Source organism: Nicotiana tomentosiformis, chromosome 10 (assembly GCF_000390325.3).
Source record: "Nicotiana tomentosiformis chromosome 10, ASM39032v3, whole genome shotgun sequence".
Classification (NCBI taxonomy): domain Eukaryota; kingdom Viridiplantae; phylum Streptophyta; class Magnoliopsida; order Solanales; family Solanaceae; genus Nicotiana; species Nicotiana tomentosiformis.
In genome coordinates, this window is record NC_090821.1 from 15,020,415 (window position 1) to 15,026,214 (window position 5,800).

The following is a 5,800-nucleotide window of genomic DNA, read 5'->3' on the forward strand; positions in this document are numbered from 1 at the left end:
CAAGCTCAGCCCAAACTTGTACCGCATCCGCGGCCCGACAGCGCTTCCACGCCTCTGCTTCTGCGGCTCTTCGTGCGCAGGTGCGGTCCCGCTTCTGCGGTTCTTGACCGCTTCTGCGGTCCCAGCCTTCCCCAGCCAGAACCGCTTTTGCGACCCTCTTGGCCGCTTCTGCGGCTTACCAGCTGCCTTAGCATTTTCCTTAGACCAAAAATTGATCCGTTAAGCATCCGAAACTAACCCGAGGCCCCCCGGACCCCAACCAAATATTCTAACAAGTCCAAAACATCATGCGAACTTAGTCGAGCCTTTAGGTCACATCAAACAACGCTAAAAACACGAATCACCCACCAGTTCAAACTTAATGAACTTTAGAACTTCAAACTTCTATATTTGATGCCGAAACCTATCAAATCATGTCCGATTGACGTCAAATTTTGCACACGTCACATTTGACACAACGGACCTACTCCAACTTCCAGAATCAGAATTCGACCCCGATATCAGAAAGTCCACTCCCGGTCAAACTTCTCAAAAACCTTCAAATTTCTAACTTTCGCCAAATGACCCCAAAATGACCTACGGACCTCCAAATCCTTATCTGGATGCGCTCCCAATACTAGAGTCGCCTTACAGAGCTATTCCCAAACTCGGAATCCCAAACAGACATCAATAACATTGAAATGCACTTCAACCCAAATATAGGAAATTCTTCCAAAAATGCCAACTTTCATAATAGGCGCCGTAACGCTCCCGGATCATACAAAACCCGATCCGGACATGCGCCCAAGTCCAAAATCATCATTCAAACCTGTTGGAATCTTCCAATCCCGATTCTGAGGTCGTTTAATAAAAAATCAAACCTTAGTCAATTCTTCTAACTTAAAACTTCCAAAATTAGAATTTTCTAACCAAACTAACTCCGAATTTCCCGAAATTCAATTCCGACCATACGTACAAGTCATAATACTTGAAGTAAAGCTGCTCAGGGTCTCAAACCGCTGAATGACGCGCTAGAGCTCAAAATGACCGGTCGGGTCGTTACAAGTCCCAAACGTGAAGAGGAAAAAACACCCAGCTCCAATATAAACTTCGCGATCGCACTCCTCCATATGTGATCGGGAAGAAGACCCACAACACCAGAAAATCAGACAAAACCAGCAATCAAAGACAAGGGAGAAATGGTTCAAAACCGCCCGAAACATACCCGAGCCCCTCGAAACCCCGTCCGAACATACCAACATGTCCCAAAGCATAACACGGACCGACTATTGGCCTCGAATCTCATAAAATAACTTCAAAATCATGAATCGTACCTCAATTCATGCTTAATGAACTAATTCCAATTTCCAATTCCAAACATACGCCGAACACGACAAAACAACTTGGAATGAACCCAAAGTTTGCACACAAGTTCCAAATAATATAAAAACCTATTCCAACTCCCAGAATCATAATCCGAACCAGTTAACATCGAAGTGAATTTCCGGTCAAACCTATGAACTTTCCAAACCTTCAAATTGCAAACCTTTGCTAAATAAATCCAAAACCTTCTAAAAAAATCCAAATACGAATCCGGGCATACGCCTAAGTAAAAAATTACTATACAAACCTATTGTAACCATCAAAACGTGAATCTAACACTGCTTTCACAAAAGTTAACCCTTGGTCAACTCTTTAACTTTAAGCCTCCAAAAATGAAATTCTCTTCCAAATCCATTCTGAATCTCTCAAACATCGAAACCAACCATAAAAGCAAGAAGTAATACATCATATGAAGTTACTCAAGACCTCAAACCACCGAACAGAAGACTAATGCTCAAACCACCGGTTGGATCGTTGCAAAAACAGACCGAAAAATGATGACTAAGACCACCATTGGCACACAGAACTATCAAATTTTCCCGGTCAAGATCGAAAAAGTCTGACTGAACGGGTTAAAAATAATTTGTCTTGTATGTATTTTCTTTTCAGGAATAGGACCAAAAGAAGTCAAATTTACCGAATCAAAAGTCCTGGGAAGGTTGAAACAAAAGACTAGTGTCTGAATCCCCATGCTCCAAACTCAAAAATTTGGGGGACTACACATGCCACACAAAAGTATGACAAATTTCAACTATGAAGATAAAAGAGAGATCAATCTCAAAGAAAAAGAAGTTTATATCAACTTCTAAAAAGAGGGAAAAAGAAGAAAACTTTTAAGCAAATCGTTGAAAGTTTTCGAAAAGTTTTCGAAATAAAATTAGAACAAGTTCTTTTCCGACTCTTATATTTTTCGTAAATGCTAATGTTATTAGTCACATTAATGACTTAATTTTTTACTCAAATAAATTGTCTTAATAAAAGTTAATGAAAACATCAGGCATTACATTTGAAATAAGTGTTTTATTTCAATGTTATCCCTGGTTCAATATCCGCACATACTAACAATATATATTGTCCTACGTTGCACCAAAACAATATGAGACGTCATCCTCATACGTGTCGAGAAAGTAAAGGGCTCTCTTTCATATCTATGCCAAGCATAAAAATTGCGGCTTTAAGTGATCGATCAAAAATGATGAAGTCTATAAGACTTAGCAAAAATGCTGAAACGCAGAAGCATAGATACGAAACATTCAAAAGACGGAAACAAAAATGCAAAATGTTCCAAATATTAGGCAAAAAGCTTAGATGTTAACAAGACAAACCCAAAAACTAAATATAATGTAAGTGAAATCCAAAAGCTAAGACAACATGAACATTCGACAAGGATCAACTTGAGAAGTTAGTGATGTAGTGTGCAATTTAGTACGCTCGGCTTCAACAGTCTCATCCTGTCGAGGATTCTTCTTCGGGGGAAGAAGAACTCATAGCCTGCTGGGTCATCTCTACTACTTCCTTTGCCTTCTCAGATTTTGCCTCCAGATCTAAGCTTCAACATGAACCTCCTTCAATGTTTCACGGGTTTGCAAGAACATCCAATTCAGATAAATATCGAATTGGAATTTGAAGGCCTTGTACTTTGCAACCACCTAGTTGCTCTTAGCACAGAGATCTATCTTCTCAGCTTCGAAAGCATTAAGAGATGCCGTCAATGGGTCAACCGACGCAATGAGAAACCTCAATTTATCGCTCGATGCACATAGATCTACCTTAGCCTGGGTATACTCGTGCACTAGTTGACTCGAGTATATATTTTTCTGTGCAAGTAAATTTTTAAGGCTCTGAATCTCCTCGGTAGATTTGAATTTTGATTAATGAACATGGCCTCCAATTGCTTCATTTCTGCTATAGTATACTTCAGTTCTGCAGTAACCAGCTTAGCCTGTTACTCTAAAGCCTCCTTCTCCTCCTGAAGCCCCTTCGCCGAGACTTCCAATATCTATGGTCTACCGCTAGCTCCGCAATGGTCTCCTCGTAGTATGTAATTCCCTTCAACACCTCTGTGCCGTTCAAATTGCACTGCAAAATCAAAGTCATATTAATTATCGAAATATAAAATGTAAACAAAATAAAAAGGAAGAAAGAAAAGGAAAATACACCCGGAGAGTGGAGTGGAGCATGGCATTGACCAAACTGGCAGTAGAATGGACATTGAATTTTCCTTGTTCGCAAGGGACAATCAACCTCTTTAACGGAGGGGAAACTTTATTGGGACGGTGTTAGAGATTAACATCCTCAAGAATCTCAGTTACAACCCGATGCATCTTTGCCTCCATAGAGGGACCGCTACCTTCACGAGTAAAAATGTTAGGCAGATGTTCTGAAGCAGAAGAATAAGGGGGACGCACAGAGTGTTGGATCTCGAAAGGATGATCCCAATCTATGGACCATCAAAACTTGCAACACATAGAGCCTCGACCGACTCCAAAGTGGGAGCAGGGGTTGGTTTCTCTACACGCACCCCAAAGTTTTTTTCTTCACTATCCTCCACGAAGATAGGATCATCCTCGGGCTCATCTCAGAGACAAAGTTGAGTATTTAGGGGGCTAACTCGGGGGCTGCTCTGGTCATCCCCTAATATTTTGGCCTTCTCTTTGCCAGATTTTGCTTTCTTCTCCAGAGAGCTAATATGGTCATTGCCAGAGCAAAAGTTGAAGAATCTTTGCTTTTCCGTTTCAAAGTGGCGAGCTTCAAAATCTCTTCTTGAGATTCATTTACCTTGGGCCTGTCAATAAAAGCCTTAGATTGAGTTCTCTGTGGCCAAATCCCTACACCAATAAAGGTTACATGCAAAATTTATATACGTAAAAGTATAAAAGAAGCTATCAGCATTCTTAGGGACTTACCATGCTTCATAGCTTTCTATCCAAATATTTTCGAGATATGCTTTCAGGTTATTTGATCCATAAAAGTGGAAGGCAATGTCATTTCCCCCTAACTATCAAAATCCGAGACTTTCCCAATTATCTACATAGTCGCTACAATATAAGAAAAGCATTAATAATATTAAATAAAAAAGGGTTATTTCACAAGTAATAACAAAACTTAGGGAGAAGTTCCATTTTCACGGAAAGAATGATCAATAAGCTGAATCAGATCTTGGTTAGGTACGACCATGAACCTTTCATACTACCCGCGATCTTAGTCATCCTTGAGGTTGAAAAGAACTCGCTTTTGCAATTTTTAAGAGTGGACACTCTAGCATGAAAAAGTTTGGGAGAATAAAGATAAAGAAGGTGGAAAAGAGTAAAATCTACTTAAGCCAAGTTCGATAAAGAATGAAGGCACGCTATGACCCTCTAAACAGTTGCACCTATTTAGGCTAAACAAACATTTTAGTGTCTGTAAAAAGCTTATATCACGGGGTTAATTGCAAGATTGAATCGTAGAATGAACGGATACATGTAGACAGATGAAAAAACCCTCTCGATAACTAGTGATTCACTCATTTGCTCGAGCAGGTTCAATGGGGAACTCATCCTTCCGATGACATTCTTTCTGGATAAGGGAGAGATGCTCAAATTGGATGAGGGATGGGTAATTGTTCGCAGAAGTATTTCGGTTATCCTTTTGGCCTATTATTTTATTCCACTAGGCACGTTCTCCCACATAATTAAATTAGTTGGGTAGAATCTCTTAAACAATGTGATTAGCAGCGGACACTTGTTTATCACACTTCTTACTTTTTATTGGTGACTTTACGGCGGCGGAACCTTTTCCGACCATCTTAGAACTCAATTTCTAAAGTCTTCTACTTCCTTTTCTAAACTTAATGGAGTTTTAATATCTGGGAGATCATCAACGATAATAGTACGACAGATGAAGTTTCAAAAGATGGTGAGGAAGAAGAATTAAGGGTTTTCTATTTATAGAAGGAAGGGACACCATCATAGAACCGTCATCATAGGTCTTTCATCTCGAAGTCATAGAGTCGTGTTTGCTTTGGAAACTGCCGATAATAGCAGAATCAATCAAGTCATGCCACGTGTTTCGGTCATTAAATAAAAATGGTGCATGTTGTTTCACTTTAGAACACGTCACAAAGATTTTAGAACAAATTATTAGGCACACTTCTTTGTTCCACCAAAACTTCTATCACTTTTCGATTATTCATCAGTGATTACTCGAAAAGTAGGGGACTATCTGTACTGAAAAAAAAAGGAGCTACCATGTGGATAAATCAAATAATGACATATGTAGGATGATGCCAAACTAAATGTAAAACAATCGATGGATCTAAAGGTCATTTGAAGAATGAAATCGAGATCTACATGGGAAAGATCATTGATACAGGATAGTTGATGTTGGGGCTTCAAAGGCGTTAACGCGAGAAGATTTTCTGCGAAATCTTATTATCATGACCCCAAAATTACACCTT

General features: G+C 39.5%; 1 long non-coding RNA gene across 1 annotated transcript; it reads right to left on the minus strand.

Moving 5' to 3' along the window:
* Positions 1-2,625: 2,625 nt before the first annotated feature.
* LOC104106311 (uncharacterized) lies at positions 2,626-5,291 on the minus strand. Its single transcript, XR_688570.4, has 2 exons — positions 4,269-5,291; positions 2,626-4,147 (listed from the first exon to the last, which is right to left on the minus strand). It is a non-coding gene; the product is annotated as an uncharacterized lncRNA (long non-coding RNA).
* Between the last annotated feature and the right edge of the window lie 509 nt (positions 5,292-5,800).